Genomic DNA, 21,926 nt, shown 5'->3' on the forward strand with positions numbered 1-21,926 from the left:
AAGGGGCGTAGGGGGCGTTGCCCCACCTAGCAGCATCGTAGCATCATAGAAAACGAATGGGAGAGAAATTGAATGAACACCAGTGGAGCAGTTTAAAGAAGTGCTCACTGCTTGGTGCTCCGCCGTGAAACTTTAAGTTAAACTATGTAAAATAAATATATATATATATTTACTTACTTTAACTTTGTCCCGGAGTCTTCCTGCGCAATGTGCGCATTTGCAAAAGCTGGGCGAGAACTATTCCTCACCCTCGAGGCACAAGTGAGGAGCGAGGAGGCAGGTGACATCAGCCTTGTGGGAGTGGCTGAAAAAAGCAGCAGTAAATAGGTTTCAAATGGGGCGATAATGAATTGGCCCAGGGCGCGGTCAGTGGAGCGCCATTCAGAGTAATGGGAAGGGGCAGGGCTGGCTCACAGTGCACTGAGTGCAGGGGGTGGTAACTATTACAGCACTCCTTTTGCCTCCGTAAATGAGGCTTTCTCATTGGGTAAGGCCAGGCGACCGGGAGTGGCTATCCATTTAGTTTCAGTTTGGCAGGCAGGCAGCTCCTATTTCCGGGAGGGGTGTATTTGTTGCTGGAAAAAGGCGCCTGCAGCCGTGGTTTCAAACGACACGACACGACACGACACGACTCATGTGCAGGTAAGCTTTTTCCCTTTTTTTGAACTCCCTAGTAGTTATACGTCTTGTCACCTCTACCATGTTACCTGTAATGTCTGATCTAATGTACTTCGCTCTATTGTAAAGCGCTCCGACACCTCTGGGTAAAGTACGCGTTATATTAAATCGCATAAAGAAATGAGAGCAGTATGCATTCAACTGTGCCCTACCCATCATCTGCGGGGTGGAGTCAATGAATTCCCCCCACCCACCTCGCACTCAGCAGCCCTCGACGGCCTGTGCCCTGCTGTCCATAGCATTGGCAGGAGTAGCGGCTCTTGGAACCGTCCCATGTGACATGTAGCTTTGAAGAGGTCTCAGGTCTGGCCTCCAGACTTGCATTAGTGTGTGGTGGGGCAGACTGCAGGAAGGGTAGAAAATGAACCGCTTGGCACACTTACAGCTGTTTATTGGGCTTTCGTTTTCTGCTTCAGGCACCGTGAGCATTAGAGGGAATGGTGAGCAAAGTTCGGCGCTGAAATGAAATGTGAGAAAACAAATATTACAAGTGGACCCTGGTTCCATTGTTAACAAGAATGGGTCTGGCTCTAATTGTGCTAAGCATTGCCAACACAGACACGCATAGATAGATGATGGTTCCGTGTGTCGCATACATGAATTCCGTTTAACACGCTAAAGGCAGCCATGCCTATTGACTTTTCCAAAGACAAGTAAAAAGTAGCAAGCATTTTGTCTGAACAGAATTCATTTTGGCGAAAAAAAATAGCATGAAGCAGCGTGATGAATACGTGTCCTTGTCAGATGTGAAACTGGCCTCGTGCATTTCAAAGCAAACGCTCTCCAAATAGTAGAACGATACACCAAATGGGGAACAGCATGCGATGAGACATTAATTCTTTGGGTGGAGCCAAAGCCCACTCTATGTATTTTTTTTAGGCATTTCAGACTTACCAACTCCAGTACGCACGTAACACACTGCATAAGGATAATACGACCTATTTTTTTGCAGTTTTTCACCGTTCTTTTCTTGCATTTTTGCTCTCCCACAAATAGCTCTATAATATTGACTGGACACACTCATGGGGAATGTAATAACCGGTCACTGCAGGATCGTATTGTGATCAAAAGTAGGCAGGGGCTATACTGAATAAGCAGCTATGTACGTCATCATATGAAATCTCTTTACTGATGTCAGAACTGCACTTTCACAATTGCCTTATTAACCTTCTTGCTTGCTCAAATCTTCTTTAAAATGCACCATTTGCCAAGCTTTGTTTATTATTTTGCAGGGGGATAATCCCCTCGGACCCCCATTATGACAGTCGAGCTTGCTCGCTACAGGTCACTGATCCCAAACTTTTACGCCCTACCACTTTCAAATTTCACCAGCCGCCCCTGGACCGGGGTGATTGTATAATAATTAACTTCAAGGATACTAGAGCTGTTGCGCACATATGTGGGTGGGTGCAGGAAAGGCCCAGGCCCCAAATAAATGTTGTGCCCTTCAATTACTTCTATCCGGAGGGGAATATGGCCCCAGGATATGATCGTTCAGGAGCAGGGGGGGTTCCTACAGGAAATTCCGGGGGCATTGAGACCAGGAATAGTTATGATGTACTTTCAGGGCTCGAGGAATGTGATTGACGCCACCCGCCCCAGGTACAGACCGGAAACATGGTTGGCCGTCACATATCTACGATGGAGGGTACAGGGATAGATAGGGGTTCTCAAAAAGATCTATTAACTGGTTTGCATGTCCAGGTTCTTGGGGTAACACAGGCATTTCATGCGCTGCCAGATCCCGATGTCTAGAATGTTAACTCACTGCCTATCATTAGGGTGGGTGGACTAGATTCTCGAATAGATTCAGGGACAAACGCGAGCGCAGTACGGCTCCAAACCATGGACCGGGAGGCTATTTCAGAAATCCTTCCCCTTCCCTTTTCGAGCAATCTGTCCTTGTTGTCCCGGAACATCGCTGGTTTATGCTCTAAGATATCACAGGAAGAGTGGTCTGATTTCATCGAGGGTCACGACATATGTTTGTTCCAGGAGATGTGGGCAGTGAATCATGTTTTTCGTCAGGGCTATTTGAACTTATATACTCCCGCAGAGAAGAAAGATAGGGGACGGCCAGCGGGTGGTTTGGTAATTTGGGTTAGGCAGGCGTTGGCCTATACCGTATCACAACTACCTACAGCAAGTAGTGACATTCTAGCCGTAAGAATGAAGATGGGGTCAGGGATACGAGTAGATATATATAATATCTATGCACGTGGCCTTCCTGGAGGGTGTCGTTCTGAGGTAGTGACAGCAATGGATCTCATGCTAGAATCATTGCCTAGTAAAGTCTGGCCGATAATCGGGGGGGATTTCAACACTACGTTCGAGCCGATGGGGCCCGACGATGGGAGCCTTACGGAAGAGGAGGATTGTAAGTGGGGAATACCTATCCTTGAAATCCCGCCGATAAAAAGATGGACAGAGGCGGCCATCCATCTAAAGGGTCTATGTTTGGGCCTGCAGTTGAGGGCGGCTAACGGCCGCACTCTTTCTGACAGGACCGGGGCTGCAACTTTTGATAATGGGATCTCGTCAAGCCGTATAGACTACTGGCTGGTCAGCCTACACCTGTGGCAGTTTCTCAATGATATGGTTGTAGTAAACCGAGCCGAAAGTGACCACAACCCGCTTATTATGACTGGCGGGGGTGATATGTAAAACAATCCCCAGTAGGGATACTTTAGTTAATTATGATGTTGTAGTTAGCAATGATATGCGCCACCTTAAGTGGAATCATATCGTTGAGCACCCGGAGATAGTGGCCAAAATGGATCTCGAATTAAGCAATACCATGGGTGTATTAGGTACCAAAGATGACAGCCAGGAATGGAAGACAATGGTGATGGAGGAGCATATAGCCCTCTTTGATCGCCTGAAGTCTTATTTTCTTAAGCATGGTAGCACCAGGAAATCGAATATAAAGAAATCCCACATGTGGTATAATGAGGAATGCCGCCAGGCCAGGGTTGAGTTAGGATCTGCCCTAGGAAATAGAGACGGGGACAGAGTAAGGCTGGCAAGGAACAATTATAGGAAAGTAGTCGGAGATGCTAAAAATCAATGGGACCAGCCTAGATGGGCTGACCTATTGGAAGCGTGCAAGGATAAAAATCCGAAATTATTCTGGGATAAATATAAATGGGAGAAGGGCGGATGCCCAGATCCTCCACAGAATAATGTTGCCCAGGAGCACTGGGTGGAGCACTTCAAACCCCAGTACGCACCACCAATAGACGAATTGGATAGTAGACCCCTCGACGACAAACCCTTTACTAAATGGGTATTTACTTTGGGCGATGTGGCTAGGGCATTAGACACAGTGACACCTGGCAGAGCTGCGGGGCTCGACTGTGTACCCGCCAATGTGTTTTTGCACAATAAACCGCTGTGGTGTAGTTACATATGTACTATTGCCAATGCAGTCGCATGCGGTGCCCCAATCCCATCTTCATGGAAGGGAGCGGAAATAATACCTGTTTACAAAAAGGGCGACAAATCGATGGCAGGCAATTACAGGCCGATCAGCCTTATAGATTTCATCCAAAAGGTCGTAGGGCGGTTGATTCTGCATAAAGTACAGTCATGGATAGACGAACACCACATATTCACCCCATTGCAGGCAGGGTTTCGCCCTCTTACAAGCACAATAGATCAGGTATTCCGTTTTATGACAATTTATTGGAAGACTGTTTTACTGGGCAGGGGAGCATTGTATGCAGTGTTCGTAGACCTGAAGGCAGCGTTCGATACTGTACCACGCTGCAAGCTGTGGCACGTATTAGGAGAATTGGGCATGCCTCTGGAGTTGCTGTCCCTAATCGTCCGCTTACATGAGGAAAACTATGCTTGGGTGCGGTGGGGATCTAGGGGCGAGGTCACGTAGACCTTTCCTGTTGGCAGGGGAGTGCGGCAGGGGTGTGTGCTTGCACCTACCCTGTTCTCACTCTTCGTCAATGGGGTGGCCGATTACCTGGCCCTGGTCCCCTCCGACGCCCCAGTACTATCAGGAGTCCATATCCCTGTCCTCATGTTTGCGGACGATACCCTATTAATTTCCAAGACACCCAGTGGCCTACAGAAAACTTTAGAGAGGTTCGAAGAGTTCTGTGGTATCCGGGGGCTAGAAGTAAATACGGGGAAGACTAAATTCATGTCGTTCAATGAACATAGATCCTTTCGGGGAAAAATTAGCATGAAAAATGTCATACTAGAGCAAGTTAAAGCCTTTGCTATTTGGGCCTATCCTTACAGAAGGACATGGGTTGGAAACATCAACTCAACCTGACTGCTCTTAAATTTAAACAACAGGTGGGGGTGCTTCTAGGGATGTTTAGAACCTCTTATACGAAGCCCGTTACCCCGGTAATGGAAATTTATGGGCTAAAGGTTCTGAGCTCTGTTCTCTACGGAGCGGAGTTATGGGGATTCGCGAACCTGAACTCATTTCTACGCAAAGTGGTTGGAGTCCCAGTGAGTACCCCGATGTATCCACTTCGGATAGATCTAGGTAGGAAGGCTGTAAATGATGCCGCAAAGCTTCGACCACTATTATACTGGCGAAGACTTTGGTGTACAGAAGAACTAGAACACTACGCCAATGGTCTCAAGGACGTTATGGAAGCTGATATCTTCCATAAAATTCCTTGGCTAAAAGAGATCAGATCGCTCCTAGTGAGGATGGGCTTGAGCGAATTGTGGAACGATCCCCAAAATACTGTTTTCCCCTCAAAAAAAGCATTGAAGAGTATGTATTGGGATTGGGTAATGGAAGAGGCTTGCATGAGCAGATCCACAAGGCACCTAACAGGCCTATTTCTAGAATTTAAACAAAGACCTGTACTAGAAAAATACTGGGATGCAATTGTGAAACCCCATGATAGGAAACTGTACTTTCAACTGAGGGTTGGCTCCCTCCCATTAAGGTCGTTCACAAGCAGATGGGTAGGGTCCTCACAAGAAGTATGTCCATGGTGCCCAGATAAACAGGAAACTTTAAGTCATCTATTGTTTTTCTCTCCTATCTACACTTTACCCCGAAGGGTATGGGTCATTCCCATTTGAAAATTACTGGGCTTCAGAAAGCACGAGGAGGCACTTAGAGTTCTTCGATCAGATGCGTCCCCTCATATTGCGATTGCTTTGGCCAAGTTTTTAGGCTGGGCATGGTCCATACGAGCTAAGGCGTTAAAACAACATCCACCTACTCCCTAAGACATAGCTGTCTACAGTTGGAAATATTGGGGATGTGGAGGTAATCCTAATCTATGGACTTCTACCCATGGGAGAGAATGTGTTTTATATTATAGGAATTGACTGGGGTTTGCATCCAGACCATTCTTAGCATTATTCAACAAATGTTTTTTATTTAATATATTTTAAGATCTTTTATTATGTAAATAATTGCATTTATAGTTTTATATCTTAATCACAGTAACATTGCCAAACTGGTGTAAGGAGTTTTTATAAGCTTTTATGACAGAATTGTCGAATAAAGTTATTTGAGTTGACAGTGGATTAAGAGTAAAATCTAAATTTATACCACAAGTTTCACACCCCAACATTGATCTTTTTAAGACACGTGTGACTGAGGACTTTTACAAATTACTAAATGATTATCAACACCGAGATGTGGGTCCATACGATTTAACCAAGGGTGAGAAGCAGGCACTACAAACGCTAAGCAACAATGACAATCTGGTGCTACGTGAAGCCGATAAAGGCGGAAACGTTTTAATTATGAAAAAATATGATTATATGGGAGAAATAGCAAGACAATTGGCGGATCTGGCTTGTTCCGAAGTAATTACACGCAATCCAATGCCAGATCTAACATTCTACAGCACCATGAAATTGGGAGATTGGAAAGAAAAAGGTTTGTTGACAGAGGGAGAGTGCAAATATCTATAGGTCACCAAACCAAGTTACCCATGTATTTATATCCTTCCAAAAGTACATAAGGGAGGGGTATTTCCCTCAGGTCGACCTATAATTGCGGGGATAGATTCCCCAACAGAACGTCTCTCCGAATATGTCGATTCATTTTTACAACCGTTAGTTAAAAATGTACCCGCTTATATCCAAGATAGTATGGATATCCTCAATAAGTTTGAGAATGTTGTTTGGACTGAAGGACTCCATTTCGTCACATTCGACGTAACTAGTTTATACACCTGCATTAAGAAAGATTTTGGCTTGCGTGCTATGGGATACTTTTTAAAAACTAGGACAGCTGAATGACTAGAACACAATGAGATTATCTGTGAAATGACTGAGTTAATTCTGTCAAAGAATTGTTTCAACATGGAAGTCAGTGGCATCACCAATTGCAAGGCACTGCGATGGGAGCAAAATGTGCTCCATCGTATGCAGGATTGTTCATGGGGTGGTGGGAAAAGGAACACGCCTGGGGTCAGTATGCCTCCCCTTGGTTAGAAAACATCATTTTTTGGGGGAGGTATATCGACGATGTAATTGTTATTTGGGATGGGTCTGTTGGTCAGTTAGAAGACTATTATGCTTTCCTCAATCAGAACCCATATAATGCGACACTAACTATGACACATGCTGAAGATAAGATAGATTTTCTGGACATTACGTTCTTTGCCCAGGATAATAAAATTCAGAGTACACTCTATCGCAAACCAACAAACAGCAATAGCACATTAAACGCAACCAGTGCGCATCCTAGAAAAACCATTATTAATATCCCGTATGGAGGAATGGTTCGCATCCGTGGAACTTGGAGCGATACCAACTCATTTACTGAAAATTTGAAAATTACCAAAAACAGATTTGAGAAGAGAGGTTACAAACATAGAGTATTGGACACTGCAGAAAAGAGAATCAGGTCAAAATCTAGGGAGGCAACCCTACAAAAGAAAGGAGGGTCTACTGTGGTAAATAATTTAATTACCGGGACTTAATTTGATACGGAAACATAATAAAATAGCTCAGTAAATAAGAGGCAGAATCCGTGGTATTAGAGGTTCGGAATGGGCTTTATTCCAATGATCGATTATAATCGGTTGCTCCAGGTTCCATCACCATGGAGGTTCAGGAAGTGAAGTACATACATTATTGACAAGAAATGACTTTTATAGAACATACATTACAATGAAATAGATGCGGGAGGCGTAACAATTGATAAGGAAGGTGACGATTCACATGCGTAACCGAAAATGGGTGTAATGAGGAGTAAAAAGGAACATAATTGGTTAGGATGTCATATATAGGTGGATCTATAAGATTATACTTGGCATAGATGCGCGCGCAGCAGCATGACGTGTGATTGACGTGCAACTAGGGGGTGAGGGGGACTTGACATTTAGCTCTACATGTGGAGACAAGAAGTCTGGGGGGTCAAGTCAACCTAATCCCAAATCATATCTAACATCCTATGTTTAAAGAACTATGTTATCCACAAAGGGAGGACTCTTGAACAAAATCTATTCTATACTGACTGTGTGTGCGTGCACAAGCGTCTAAGTGTCTACACTAGATGCGAGGGCAGGAATCTTCCATAGTAACAGGGCTATGAATTACTTGCATAAAGACAGAGAGGCCGGGCCCTTTGCTCGGTAGCTGGAAGAATGTTTACTTAAACTACTAGACAGGAATGCATTGGGCAGGGAACGGAGCAGATAATTTCGAAGGTGAAATACAGTTTTTGGCAGAGAATAGGCTGATGTCGGCTTCGTGAGCCGCGCAGAGAATGAGGCAAAGTTCATGGTCACAGATGCAGGCTCAGACTGGAGCTTTCAGAGGCAGAAGGCAAGAAGAGTTTGATGACAGAATCAGGGCCTACTTGCCTGGACTGTAAAATGGCATAAGTGAACCATATAAAACCGGTGGCCTTTCATACTTAGGAATGGAATATCCGGCCTATTCATGGCGGATCTGACAGAGGACATGTTGACGGTGGACGCACATGTGTTTGCGTCTTCAGAACTAGAACTGGAGGGAACATACATGTACTTGTGATTCATACATGGAACCGTTGGGGTCCAAGATAGGGGACATAACTGATCAGAAAAATCCATATTTCCACATTCCCTCCTTGTCCCCTACTTGCCCGTTAAGAGATATCAATCTTCATCAATCCATTGATCTGTTCATATAACATCATTTGTTCTTCTTTCTTCTTCCGTGACGAATGAAATCTTGGTGGTGGAATACACGATGTGGCACACAGACCACAGATCGCTGGTCCACATTGTAGACATAGACAGCAACTGAATAGTATGAGAAGGCCAATACCTAGGAAAGATAGGACCTTCCATCCAAAGGTAGATAGTACACTCCAAAACCAACCGGACCAAGTCCAGGTGCCTGGGTTCTGGTGTATCTGGCTTACAATCTTATGAAGGCGAGTTATGGCCTTATATACAGATGGCGAATTTTCTGGTATGAAAATGCAACAGCTTGATCCGATGACCCTACAAGCTCCGCCCCTATCAGCCAGGATGACGTCAAGGACAAGACGATTTTGAAGCACAACAATCCGCATAGCAGACTGCTCTTCTGTTAAATTGCCTAAAGCGGAAATAGTTTCATTCACTACTGCTTCAAGGGTTCTAGTTAATCTACGTATCAGCTTACTATTAGTAACAGTACCTATATAGGGAAAGAGACCTTTATTGAAATCTGTGTATTTTTCCCATGCCGTTTCAGTATAATCGACTATTGGGAGATCTCTCCTTATTCTATTATTTACTAAATGAGTGTTTCTGTGATAATCAGGGGGAGCTAGAAAAACAGGTGGCAAAAGGAATCCAATGTAGCAAGTACCATCCCAATCTAGAGGCAAACGTACATATGCCGTCTGACCACATATGAAATAAGAATGGCGAGAAGCTCTAAATGTAGACTTGCCTTGATCACTAAATTCTACTACAGTGGTGCATTTACTATGGCCCATATGTATGGAACCATTTTTCCTTACACATAGTTCACCCTTTACTGGAAAAATTGACATAGCGGGCAAAATTGGAGTAACTTCGGATTCGACATTTAGGATCATAAGATTAAGTGTAAAATTACCTAATCCATACACTTCATTTTCTAGATCAGTTCCTGTTCTCTGGGGAAGTCCCTCCTTGTTGGGGTAGCAGACCTTAAGCAAAATTAAGTTCAAATTTCCCCATACCCAGTTATCTTGATAAACTGCAGAATTCGAATCTAGAGAATTAATTAAACTAAACCATGCTCCACAGGAGCCGTTGTGTGTGAACGGGTATGGAAAGAGAGGTAAAATTCCTTTATAATTCTGATAGGGAGGGAGTCGGCCACATATCCAACAATTTGTAGCATTGCTAACCTGATGGGAATGATGTAACATACTAATAAAAGTGTTATTGCGCAGCGCAAATCTATAAGACAACTCAAGCGGAGGTAATTCACTAAAAGAATGTTCAGCAGTAACATTGTAGACATGTCTAGAAATAGGATAATATATGTGCAACAATATACTTGCAGTAATTATTAAAAAACTCAAGAAAAACAAAATTAATAACGTCATTATGCAATGGCTACGCAGTGATTTACAGTACGCATGTCGTTTCAACATTTTTCGCGATTTTCCATGATTCAGGTCTAAGGGATACATGTCGGAGACAGATTCAACCGCTTCACCTTGGAGAGGACTTAAACAATCAAATCGTCCGACGGTTTAGGCCTGAGTTTCAGTTTATAAAGTTCCTGACTGTTGGCCTCAGCCAAAGGTAGTTTTGAGTCAATGGGTGAAGACACACGTGGTGGGCTATTCACATCCGAAGGAAGTCCATGAAATTTCTTGATATGACTTGAATGCACCCATCCTTTTCTGCCTTCGATCTTCACGGCTGTCCTTGTGGTGAGCAGGACCAATTTGGGTGATTTCCACCTGGGCTCCAGCTGAGTCTTTCGGTCGAAATTCCTCACCAGAACGAGGTCCCCCGGAACTACGTCAAGGGGTTTCACCTCAGTGTTGTCGGGAAAGGCTGCAGCTACCTGTGAACGACAAGATTGTAGTGCAGACATCAAGGAAGCCAAGTAATCTGTCAGCATATTACAGTCAATATCAGTTATTTTTCGTGGCATAGGCGTCCCCCACATATTTGGTGGTCTGCCGAAGATCACTTCATACGGGGATAGCCCTGTTCGAGAGTGTGCTACCATTCTCGTGTAAAAGAGTGCAACTGGTAGTGCTACTACCCAGTCGACACCTTTCTCCCTGCATATTTTGGACAATCTAATTTTCAGGGTCTGATTATGTCTTTCTACGAGACCTGCTGCCTCAGGGTGTCGGACACAGTGGAATTTCCACTGATAACCTAACAAAAGTGAAACATGTTTCATTAATTCGGATGAGAACGGCTGGCCGTTATCTGAGTAAACAACACGTGGTAGACCGTATCGTGGGAAGAATTCTCGAACCAACTGTTTGGCAGTAGTCGGGGCAGTGTAATCTGAAACCGGGTATGCCTCCGTCCAACGGGAAAGAGCACAAACAACTACGAGAACATATTTGAATCCTCGACATCGTTCCATCTGGATATAATCCATCTGGAGGACTTCAAAAGGGTGATCAGGAGGATGAAATCCACCCTGTTCTACGGGAACGCTTTTTCCTGGGTTGAACTGGCAACAGATCATACAGGTACGAACCTTTTGTTTGGCTGCTGCTCGTAAATGTTTATTGAACCAAATGTGTTGAATGCTATCTAGCATAGCTTTTTCTCCTAGATGTGCTGGACTATGTATAGTGTTAATTATAACTTGGACCATTGAATCAGGAAGGAACCACACAGACTTTTCCTTCATCATCCATCCTTGATCCGTTTGGATCCCTCCTAATTCGGTCCATTTCTTTATTTCATCTGGTGTAGCATGTGTCTGGATGTCAATTACGTCAAAAGTAGGATCTTTAACTGTCATACAATGTGTCGGGACTATTGTCTTTGTCATGTTGGATGTTTGTGTTTGAGCAGTCTGTTTAGCTGTTCTGTCGGCTAGATCATTGCCTTGAGAAATGATATCAGTGACTTTCGTATGAGCTTTACATTTCATAATTGATATTGCAGTCGGTAGATGTATCGCATCTAATAGGGCATGAATGAGGGGTCCGTGCTGAATGTGGGCACCGTGGGAAGTTAAATAACCTCTCTCTCGCCACAGCACGCCGAAGTCATGTACAACTCCAAATGCATAACGTGAATCAGTGTATATGTTGACTTTTTTATTTGTGGCTTGAATACAGGCTTGTGTCAGAGCGATGAGCTCTGCGGCTTGAGCTGACAAAGTATTTATACGATTGGTTTCAATGACTTCAGTATCTGTTGTGACTGCGTAAGCAGCCACTAACTCTCCTGTATTTGTTCTCATACATGAACCATCTACATACAATGTCAGGTCTGGATCTGACAATGGGACATCGGTTAAGTCTTGTCTGGGTTTCGTCGTTATTGTAATAACTTCAATACAGTCATGGGCTAGTGGGTCTGTTCCGATTACTGGCAAAAGTGTGGCAGGATTCAATGTGTTACAGCGTCTGATTTCTATATGTGGCTGGAACAATGTAAGTTCGTACCCTGTAAGTCGCGCTATAGTCAAGTGTTGTGTTTGCGTTCTATTTACAAGAACCTCTACTGCGTGTGGTACTTGAACTGTCAATGGATGTCCTAACACTATGGCATCGCTTTGTCTGATTGCTAAAGCTGTCGCTGCCACTGATTTTAGGCACGCAGGCAAAGCCTGAGCTACGGGATCTAATGTACTAGAAAAATAAGCACATGGTTTGTATGATCCTGCTTGTTCCTGTGTGAGTACTGACAAGGCAGTACCTTCGCGTTCTGTAACAAAGAGTGTAAACTGTTTATTGTAACATGGCGTTGCTAAAACAGGTGCTTGACATAAAGCTTTCTTTAGGCTTTCAAAAGCTTGTGTATGTTCCTGAGTCCAAGGGAGGACAGTCGATGTGGCTGCCTCCTGTGTTGTCAACTGAATGAGCGATTTTGCTAGAAATGCATACTGAGGGATCCACTGCCTACAGTATGAAGTGAGGCCTATGAAGGCTCGTACTTCCTTTTGTGTCTTGGGTATTGGCATGTTAGCTATTAACTGAATGCGGTCGGGTGTAAGCTGCCTTCCCTCCTTGGACAGCGAGTGTCCAAGATAAACAACTCGCTGGGCACAGAATTGCAGCTTAGAAGGGGACACCTTGTGACCCTTTTCAGCTAGAAATTGTAAAACTGTCAGTGATGCTTTCTCACATTCCGGTTCGCTTCTAGCGGTGATCAACAGATCATCGACATATTGAAGCAAGGCAGTGTTAACTGGCATGTGGATACTGTCAAGTTCTCGTTTCAGTGCTTGGCTATAGATGCTGGGGCTTTCTGTAAATCCTTGAGGTGCGCGTGAGAATTTAAAGCTACGTCCATTTAAACTAAATCCGAACAAATATTGGCTTTCCGGATCTATTGGGACGCTGAAAAAGGCATTTTTAAGATCAATTACAGTAAAGAATGTTGCTTCAGAATCAATAGCTGTCAATAATGACGAGATATCAGGGACCACAGGGAATTGTGGCACAATGCACTTGTTTAATTCGCGCAGATCAATAACCAATCGATATACTGGCGGGGCCTTCGGATCTGTTCGTTTAAGAATCGGAATTATTGGTGAATTACATACATTGGAGTCTGTTTCCACAACTACTCCTTGGGCAATGAGCTCGTCAATGATTTGCAGCAAAGCCACTACAGCATCTGGTGGTAACTTGTATTGTCGCATTCGTGGTAGTATCACTCCTGCCTTTAATGTGACTCGATATGGTGTAATATTCATGCGACCAACATCAGTAGGGCCTTGTGCCCATAGATGTGTAGGTAAAGTCTGCAGTCGGGGATCCATGTCTCTAGATACATAGTGACCTTTAAAATCACGTAAAAACAATCTTACTCCTTCCGGAGAACAACATATTATAGCTCCTAGAGCTTTCAGTGTTTTTATTCCTAACAAATTTTCTGGACATGATTTAGTAAGCAATAAATCTGTAGTTCGGGTCAAAGGTCCTATCGTAAGTGGAAGAGGTTGTGACACTTCATTAACAATAGGTTTTCCTGAAAAACCAAGGGAAATATTCTGTGAGCCTGAGAGGGGTGCCCCTGGAACTTCACTACGTTTTATGGTTGTTCGACTTGCCCCGGTATCGAGTAAAAATTTTCTGTCTTGGCCTAATAATTCACTATGTACATAAGGTCCTTCTTGGTCTACCGGGATCTCGATAAGGGGTAAGTCAACTTCCCTCTCTAGGCTGGTTCATGCGTATCGTTGATAATCAGGATAGTCGTACTGTGCGGTTTGGTACAGTTGTCGTGTCGTGGTTTGTGTGGCAGCAACAGGCAGCGCTGGTGCAGCTGGCACAAACTGTACAGACTGTGGTGGAGCTGGCATGGACTGTACATGTTGCGGGGCTCCTTGTTCATTCTGATCCTGTCTAGGTGGCCGTGGTCTTTCTTTTGTATTACCTATGGCGATATTATGTTTCAAAACTGGACAATCGTGTACGTAATGACCTGGCTTTTTACAATAGTTGCATGTCCCTTTTACAGGTCCTGCGGAATCACCGGAATGTGTCACACCCTTTCTATGTCCTTCAGCTGGAACTGTCTGAGAAACTAGCATTTTCATTTTCGTGTCTTTCATGCGTCTGTGTTCATGTTCTTGTTCCTCTCTAATTCTATTGTGATGGTACTGTAACATTTGTAACATTTGTGATGGGGTGTTACCTTGCCAAGTACTCTCGAATTTTAATACTCTGTTCTTTACTTGAGGCAAGGCATTTTCCACTAATTTTGTCACAAACAGATGTGGGTACGACTCGCTACTTGCTTTTATGCCACTATTTATACCAAAACATTTTTCAAATCGGGCATAGTAATCACTAGTGTCTTCATCTTGCTTCTGTTTACAGGCTGAAATAGTACCCCAATCTTCCTTTTTTGTAGTTAATAAACGTGGCAGTACCTGTACTAGTAAACCTGGTAGTGCTTTAGTTTTATCCCCAAGCCCTGCTCCTGCAGTTCGGGCCCTTTCTTCTGCTTCTAAAGCTGACCATTCTATCTTTTGGTCTCCTACCTCCCACTCTTTTTCCCTGAGTTTTTCGTAAATGCCAGCAGGCATCAATACCTTTAATATTGTCATAATGTCGGGATAGGTATACTCTCCCATGAGTAACATGTCTTTAATTTCTCGGTGGAAACCCGCTGGGTCTTTGTCATGACTGGGTACCACTTTCTTCATTTCTAACAATTCTATTTTCGATATGGGCGTGTATACAAATACGCGTTTAAACTCATTGTCCTCGCCCTTTATTGGGTGTACCTCTCGTAAAGGATTCTGTCTGTCCATGTAATACGTGGTTCTTTCCTTAATGGGTAGTGAAACATGTTCTGAACATACAAAAAGAATGTACTGCTTTCTTGATTCTAGTATTTCTTTAATTAATTTAGTACCTGAACCTCTCCATCTATTCATGAGTAATTCAGTCAATGTATCAGGTAAGGGACCAGGGTCCGAATGTTGACTCTGATATAGTATAAGGAGTTGTTGAATCATATAGATTCCAGCTAAACGCTGTTCATCTGGGGTGAGATTCAAAAACGTGCGTGCTACTATATCATCACTGTACTTTCCGGGACTGTCAACCCAATGGACAGCTGACCTGGCTAATTCTTGTTCATCCATAGAATCGAGAAAATGATAACCCCTTCGTTCTCGGAGTAATTTGTCAGCGGCTTGGAACGAATGCTCGTTAGACCTCATATAGACTATGGGTGTTGGGAAACTCCTGTTATTATCTGGACATATCGGACGTATCGGGTCAATAAGACATCTATTACTATTACAAGATCCTCCTCTACCTACATAGGCTATGGTGTCTGACTGTCCTGTGGGCAGTCCTGATCCTTCTTCTTCGTTTTGTTCGAACTGGTCTACCGCTAGTCTTTCTTCGTGTAGGCGTTCTATTTCTTTTCGGATCTTTCGGCACATGGCTATTATACAATTCTGCTTATCATGTCTTCCTTCTGATATATTCTGACTCCATCTGGTAAGAATTTGCATTGCTTCCGGGTCTACCCCTGGTCGGTCTTGATTTCTGATCACACAATTTATGAGGAAACGTAACCGTTCCCCCTGTATCTCCACTTTCTGATATTCCATAGCTCTGTTAATACATTCAGAATCTCGCCCTGTTTGAACAAAATGGTATATATTATCTAGATGCGCAGTCATTCCTGGTAACTTCCCTAAATACACCGCGGCTCGTCTGATGCGTAATGATGCCATGATCATTTCGTCCTCTTTGCCGGGCACAGGGTCATATCTACAATCTACAAGAAGTTCCTTAAGCGTACGGGCGTTTATGAGTTTGGGGGTACGTGAATGTGCTGACTCTTGAAAGGTAAGTTTATTTATTCTGGGTGGCGTAGAGAAAATGTTGGTAGCACCTCCCGTAGCCCCGTCTGGGGTATCGGGCGTGAAAAGATTCGTTGAACGCGATACAGCAACTATAGGTGTCGACACAGCCATAGAAGTAGCTGTAGGAACGGATGCAGAAACAGATGTGCTTGCCGGAACTTGTGTCAGGACTTGTTGCTGTAGAGATACGGGTACTTGATCTTGGCGTTGAACCTCCCTGTCAGGCGGTCTATGTGGGGCGGAATTAGCATACTCGGGAGCTGCGTCATCTAAATATGAGGAAAGAAAAACATCTTCTGCGGTTCTAGGATGCCCCTTAGGATGTACCTTTATTGGGAATAATGGGGGTGGCAAGTCTTTTGGTATCTCTGGAGTAGCCTTAGGTAATCCTTCGGCCAGAAGGGGATACATACCATTCATAAGGGCATGTCTTTGTCTGTCTACTTGTTCTGATTTCACTCTTGTACCTTCTTCAATTAATAGGTTTTCTCGTACTTTATTTGAATTCTCTCTACTTCTCTCTTCCTGTCGGAGGGCTTTTTCGGTACGTCTATGAGATTCTTTGCGCCATAACTCAACGGCATCTTTCTGTGACTGTCTGACTTTCCTTTTCCATAACTCTTCTTCTACTTTCATGATGCACTCTGCATCCCAGGTTCCCGCTGTGGGCCACCTCTGACTTTCTGGTAATTCCTTGGTGTAGTCTACCCATAAATCAAGAAATAATATAGCATCTAAGCCATGTTTATGATACATGAAGTACCCTGGAGTGTCCCTAGGAGGAATAGGAACGGCTTCTTCGAGTACCCCTTTTCTTGTTGTGATCTGTCTTAGTTTCGAAAAGAGCGGCATATTGAGAACTGGTCTGATACTTGATTTTGAACAAACTTAATACAGTAAACACGATGATGAACAGTCATTCATACCACAATATGCCGAACGTACTTAAAACATTTAACATTTAACATTTACCTGAACAGTCAATAATGATGACGGTCTAAAGAAAACTTAATCACTAAAACATAATACTCGACTTTAACTGAATTATTCTGAATTTATATACTTGATATACTAGATATACTGCTAAACAGTACAGATACACTGCTGAAACAGTGCAGACCGGATTTGTGTACCCAAACCCGTCTTGACCGGCACAACCTATGTGCACGTCAGAATGCCTCCCCAGTAATGGTACTCACCGGGTAGCTCGGAAACGGAAGGCCTCGGAAACTGAACTGAACTTGAACCGGACTGGACTCGACTCGACTTGAACACTTCGGAAACTGGACTCGACTTCGGACTTCGGGAACTGGTGGGCCTCTGTATACCTCGGATCTTGCTCTCTCAGCTAGGCTCTGGTCGGGATACTTCGCACTTCTCACCGCCTCGTCTGGGTGTTGATCGCAGCCTCAGTCGCCCCCGCTTGACCGGAGGGAGATACAGGAAATTCTGCTGGTACGCGTAATTGTCCGTCCAGCTGTGGCAGGAGACCGGGCCTGCAACTCACCGCCGGCGCGTGAGATGAGAAAGTGTCCCTGTTCGGGCGCCATTCATGTGGTAAATAATTTAATTACCGGGACTTAATTTGATACGGAAACATAATAAAATAGCTCAGTAAATAAGAGGCAGAATCCGTGGTATTAGAGGTTCGGAATGGGCTTTATTCCAATGATCGATTATAATCGGTTGCTCCAGGTTCCATCACCACGGAGGTTCAGGAAGTGAAGTACATACATTATTGACAAGAAATGACTTTTATAGAACATACATTACAATGAAATAGATGCGGGAGGCGTAACAATTGATAAGGAAGGTGACGATTCACATGCGTAACCGAAAATGGGTGTAATGAGGAGTAAAAAGGAACATAATTGGTTAGGATGTCATATATAGGTGGATCTATAAGATTATACTTGGCATAGATGCGCGCGCAGCAGCATGACGTGTGATTGACGTGCAACTAGGGGGTGAGGGGGACTTGACATTTAGCTCTACATGTGGAGACAAGAAGTCTGGGGGGTCAAGTCAACCTAATCCCAAATCATATCTAACATCCTATGTTTAAAGAACTATGTTATCCACAAAGGGAGGACTCTTGAACAAAATCTATTCTATACTGACTGTGTGTGCGTGCACAAGCGTCTAAGTGTCTACACTAGATGCGAGGGCAGGAATCTTCCATAGTAACAGGGCTATGAATTACTTGCATAAAGACAGAGAGGCCGGGCCCTTTGCTCGGTAGCTGGAAGAATGTTTACTTAAACTACTAGACAGGAATGCATTGGGCAGGGAACGGAGCAGATAATTTCGAAGGTGAAATACAGTTTTTGGCAGAGAATAGGCTGATGTCGGCTTCGTGAGCCGCGCAGAGAATGAGGCAAAGTTCATGGTCACAGATGCAGGCTCAGACTGGAGCTTTCAGAGGCAGAAGGCAAGAAGAGTTTGATGACAGAATCAGGGCCTACTTGCCTGGACTGTAAAATGGCATAAGTGAACCATATAAAACCGGTGGCCTTTCATACTTAGGAATGGAATATCCGGCCTATTCATGGCGGATCTGACAGAGGACATGTTGACGGTGGACGCACATGTGTTTGCGTCTTCAGAACTAGAACTGGAGGGAACATACATGTACTTGTGATTCATACATGGAACCGTTGGGGTCCAAGATAGGGGACATAACTGATCAGAAAAATCCATATTTCCACAATATAAATATTGGGGATGTGGAGGTAATCCTAATCTATGGACTTCTACCCATGGGAGAGAATGTGTTTTATATTATAGGAATTGACTGGGGTTTGCATCCAGACCATTCTTAGCATTATTCAACAAATGTTTTTTATTTAATATATTTTAAGATCTTTTATTATGTAAATAATTGCATTTATAGTTTTATATCTTAATCACAGTAACATTGCCAAACTGGTGTAAGGAGTTTTTATAAGCTTTTATGACAGAATTGTCGAATAAAGTTATTTGAGTTGACAGTGGATTAAGAGTAAAATCTAAATTTATACCACAAGTTTCACACCCCAACATTGATCTTTTTAAGACACGTGTGACTGAGGACTTTTACAAATTACTAAATGATTATCAACACCGAGATGTGGGTCCATACGATTTAACCAAGGGTGAGAAGCAGGCACTACAAACGCTAAGCAACAATGACAATCTGGTGCTACGTGAAGCCGATAAAGGCGGAAACGTTTTAATTATGAAAAAATATGATTATATGGGAGAAATAGCAAGACAATTGGCGGATCTGGCTTGTTCCGAAGTAATTACACGCAATCCAATGCCAGATCTAACATTCTACAGCACCATGAAATTGGGAGATTGGAAAGAAAAAGGTTTGTTGACAGAGGGAGAGTGCAAATATCTATAGGTCACCAAACCAAGTTACCCATGTATTTATATCCTTCCAAAAGTACATAAGGGAGGGGTATTTCCCTCAGGGCGACCTATAATTGCGGGGATAGATTCCCCAACAGAACGTCTCTCCGAATATGTCGATTCATTTTTACAACCGTTAGTTAAAAATGTACCCGCTTATATCCAAGATAGTATGGATATCCTCAATAAGTTTGAGAATGTTGTTTGGACTGAAGGACTCCATTTCGTCACATTCGACGTAACTAGTTTATACACCTGCATTAAGAAAGATTTTGGCTTGCGTGCTATGGGATACTTTTTAAAAACTAGGACAGCTGAATGACTAGAACACAATGAGATTATCTGTGAAATGACTGAGTTAATTCTGTCAAAGAATTGTTTTCAACATGGAAGTCAGTGGCATCACCAATTGCAAGGCACTGCGATGGGAGCAAAATGTGCTCCATCGTATGCAGGATTGTTCATGGGGTGGTGGGAAAAGGAACACGCCTGGGGTCAGTATGCCTCCCCTTGGTTAGAAAACATCATTTTTTGGGGGAGGTATATCGACGATGTAATTGTTATTTGGGATGGGTCTGTTGGTCAGTTAGAAGACTATTATGCTTTCCTCAATCAGAACCCATATAATGCGACACTAACTATGACACATGCTGAAGATAAGATAGATTTTCTGGACATTACGTTCTTTGCCCAGGATAATAAAATTCAGAGTACACTCTATCGCAAACCAACAAACAGCAATAGCACATTAAACGCAACCAGTGCGCATCCTAGAAAAACCATTATTAATATCCCGTATGGAGGAATGGTTCGCATCCGTGGAACTTGGAGCGATACCAACTCATTTACTGAAAATTTGAAAATTACCAAAAACAGATTTGAGAAGAGAGGTTACAAACATAGAGTATTGGACACTGCAGAAAAGAGAATCAGGTCAAAATCTAGGGAGGCAACCCTACAAAAGAAAGGAGGGTCTACTAACAGCAGTTCAAACTCATCATCTGCTATAAACTTCATTACCAAATATAACAAACACAGTCAGGGAATATATAAAATCCGCTCTAGACACTGGAGCCTGCTCCAGGAAATACCAGGAGTGAAGGGGGAAATATCAATGAAACCTAAGATTACGTACCGGCGGGGCAGGATGATGAGTGATATGCTGTGTCCCAGTTATGTTACTGCTAAAAAAACTGGGGGTACGTGGTTACCTGTGCAGTTACAGGGTTTTTTTCACTTGCACAGATTGTAATATCTGTCAATATGGAAAAAATAAACTAAAGGAATTCAGTTATAACACTCAACATACCTACACTATCAGACACACTATCACACGTAAAACAACTTATGTGCTAGGATGCAGTTGTAACATCACATACGTAGGCAGCACAATTTGTGCCTTAAAGATTAGAGTTCAGGAACATGTACGGGCAATACGCAATCAAGATACTAGATATCTGATGACAACCGATATGAGTGAATGTCCTGGGCCAAGGCCTGAAATTTGGTTCCATGGAATTGACAATGTAAGATCTAGGGGGAGAGACAGAGAACTAGCCCTCCGACGCAATGAAGCGGGATGGATTTGCCGTTTGCATAGCACTACAAAGGGACACAATACAGACGATGAGCTACATTATTTCATGTGATTGTTAGCAGTTCTTTCTGAAAACATAGAGTTGTAAAAATCGATAAGGACAAAGCACTCGTTCACTTTGTGCTTATATGTCAAATCAGTGTGATATAATGATACAAACGGTTGTTGTGTATGTAATAAAGTAACACTTTTGTTTTGTCTGTCAGAATGTATAGGTGGACAGGGTGGATAGAATGCACAAGTGAGCCAATCTGGTCTACAATGGGTCCTGAACCTTTGGCCTATATATCTCTTTCCTCTGTTTTTCTTTTTCTGTCCCTGGTCTTCATTCTGTTTCACAATACAACTAGTCGTGGACCATACCATATAAAAAAGTTTCCCATAAGATCATTACCAATTTCACTCTCGAGTATTGTAGACTCGTTGTCATTGGACCACAAATTGGGTGCCATTGATGTTTCAACTGGGTGTGTATTATGACAAAGTGGACAGACGATAGACTTACCTATGCCTGCTTCATTGATGTAGATAATGTTTGATAATATCTCCATTCTGCGGCACACTAATGATGCACACCAAAGTATAACGATTGCTTCTTAGTTGAAGTAGGCATCTGCAGATAAAAAACAATACTTTCTAAGCAGTTCTCTAATGTAATAATTTGTAATGCGTTGTTACAATATTCCACATGGCCCTTAATCATCAATGCTTACAAGTGACCTGTTTTGAGAGATTGATCGAAGAATGCATAATTAGGCATCTGATAAATTGGACGTATCTTCCCTCTTTT

The 21,926-nt window shown here is 43.2% G+C and overlaps 1 long non-coding RNA gene across 2 annotated transcripts in view; it reads left to right on the forward strand.

Annotated features, from left to right (window-relative positions):
* Positions 1-518: 518 nt before the first annotated feature.
* Positions 519-21,926, forward strand: part of LOC146808917 (uncharacterized) — a 63,075-nt gene continuing 41,667 nt past the window's right edge. The window contains exon 1 of one of the 2 annotated variants that reach the window (XR_014966280.1): positions 519-642. This is a non-coding gene — a long non-coding RNA (uncharacterized LOC146808917). The remainder of the gene's footprint in view (positions 643-21,926) is intronic. The other variant, XR_014966279.1, reaches the window with a different exon arrangement.

This window comes from Triturus cristatus, chromosome 7 (genome assembly GCF_964204655.1).
Source record: "Triturus cristatus chromosome 7, aTriCri1.1, whole genome shotgun sequence".
Classification (NCBI taxonomy): domain Eukaryota; kingdom Metazoa; phylum Chordata; class Amphibia; order Caudata; family Salamandridae; genus Triturus; species Triturus cristatus.